This window comes from Camellia sinensis, chromosome 7 (genome assembly GCF_055761805.1).
Source record: "Camellia sinensis isolate YWXY chromosome 7, ASM5576180v1, whole genome shotgun sequence".
Lineage (NCBI taxonomy): Eukaryota > Viridiplantae > Streptophyta > Magnoliopsida > Ericales > Theaceae > Camellia > Camellia sinensis.
In genome coordinates, this window is record NC_138967.1 from 33,263,714 (window position 1) to 33,266,187 (window position 2,474).

Genomic DNA, 2,474 nt, shown 5'->3' on the forward strand with positions numbered 1-2,474 from the left:
TCGCCGAAACTATTCAAAAGGTGCTTCTACATTAGCTGGTTTCAATCGTTGTATCTTGGGAGGCAAACGCAGACATATCTTCATCACCCATCGCGATGTGGTGAATCTGTTTCAAGGAAACTGTGGTATCATAGGCTTCGGTTTGCTTCTTTTCTTATTATTTGTTCTTTAATTTTTCAGAATTTAATATATCTCGATGAGTTCTAATATTTAGTTATCCATGTTAATAATTTATTCTTTTAGTAATATAATCTAATTTATTTTTGTATTTAGTTGTGTCGTTTATTCTGTATTTCATCCTTTAATAAAAAAAAATTATTTTGTCATTTCTATTTAATTTTTTTTCCTTGTATTATTATGAAAAAATACCAACAATTTTAAAACAGATTTTTTATAAATAGTTTTTGAGAAAACAATTTAGCTTTTATTTTAATTTATTCTACTATTGGAATTGAAATTAATTTAATTGCCTAGAGTTATTGGATTGTTTTGAGTTGTTTATTTCTAATAATTTATTCATGAAATTTATTTTATGTTAATTAGTTGTTATTGCATGAGTTATTTGATTGTTAGTGTTTAAGTTGGTAGGAGTTTATAAAAATAAAAATTTTATTATGTAAGATTCTTACTATTTTATTTAATTTGTTTGATTGTTTTCTTTTGTAGCTAACTTTGTTTATAGGTTTACCTAAGCGAGAAATGATGATATATAATAAGAAAAAATAAAATAAACTGAAATTAGTAAATTGGACTACTAATTGTTTACTTGAACAGGATTACTGTAATGGGCCCAAAATGCGTGTCATAATTATCTTTATTTAATTATGCGTTAATATAAATTAATTTGGAAATATCTGTCTGAATTGGGAAAATACCTGTTGGAGCTACGACTTCGAAATTGAAATTGACGACTTTAATGGGTTCAGAAACTGAAATTGAGTACATGGCACTACAAGAAAACACACCTTTGGCGACTAAATTTTTAGTCGCCAAAAGTCCTTTTTTAGTCGCCAAATGTCGAATTTTCACTTTCCCCGACTAAATATTTTAGTCGTCGGTTTCGTCGCGAATACATTGTCGCGAATACCTTTGGCGACTAAAAAACTGTTAGTCGGCAATATACAGGTCTTCAGCGACCAAAGAATTTGTCGCCAATAGTCAATTCCATTTTTAGAAATTATACATTTAGCGACTAAACTTTTAGTCGCCAATAATGAATTTTTTAAAATTATTTATACATTTGCCGACTAAACTTTTCGTCGCCAATAGCCAATCTTTCAATGAGCACAGACTTTAGTCGCCAAAACCATTTTTCAGGAAAAAAAAAAAAAAATTGCCTCTGTTGTCCCGAAGTTTCGAACCACCAACCTCCCAACATTCTCAACCTTTACCAACACTCTCTTCCCACTACACCACTGCAACATCACATGAATATTAATGCAACATATATTATTTATATACTATATTGACCGGTATTAATACAAAACTATATATATATAAATAATTATTTTTATTTAATATATTTTATGTAAAAAATAAATTATTTACTAAAAAAAATAGGATAGCACTTTTGGCGACTAAATCTGAATTTTAGTCGCGAATTCTATATTTTTTGGCTACTAATTTCTTTTTTGTCGCTAAAAGAATTAAATCCCGCCTAAGGATAGCACTTTTGGCGACTAAACTAAATTTTAGTCGCCAAAACCTCTACTTTGGGTGACTAAACTGCATTTTAATCGGCAATTCTTGACTTTTAGCTACTAAATTTTTTTTAGTAGCCAAAAAGCTTCACTTTTGGCTACGAAATTGATTTTTGTCGGTAAAACACGTATAATCGGCGACCAAACTATTTTTTAGTCGCCAAAACCTGTACTTTTGGCTGCTAAATGTTTTTAGTCACCACAAACCTTCACTTTTGGCTACTAAAATTTTTTTAGTCGCTAAAACCCCTACATTCGGCGACTAAACTGACTTTTAATCTCTAAAACCCCTACATTTGGCTACTAAACTGTTTTAGTCGCCAAAAGTGTTCACTTTTGGCGACTAATTGAATTTTAGTCACCAATTCTGCTACTTTCAGCGACGAAAAATCCATTTTTAGTCACGAAATCTACTTTTTCTTGTAGTGTGGATATGCTAATGAGGATTTTTAGAGTCATTTTGAAAATTTAATTAAAAATTGATTTCATCTAATTTGCTAAGTCATGTTTGGCTCTCATTACTTGATTAAGTTTAGAAATAGATATTTATGTTTATATGAGATATGAGCTCATTTGAGTCAACAAAAAGAAAAAGAAAAATTTGGAGAAGGAGTGAAAAAAAGAGAGTTCTAGAGAAAGAGGGAAACGAAGAGGAATGTGTAGAATTTGAAGGAGATGCTCAAGATCAAGCTTTTATTCAACAAGATTATGCAAGATTAAGTAACTATAAAGGCCCTAGGTAAGAATCTAACCCCCAATTCTTGAAGATTAAGT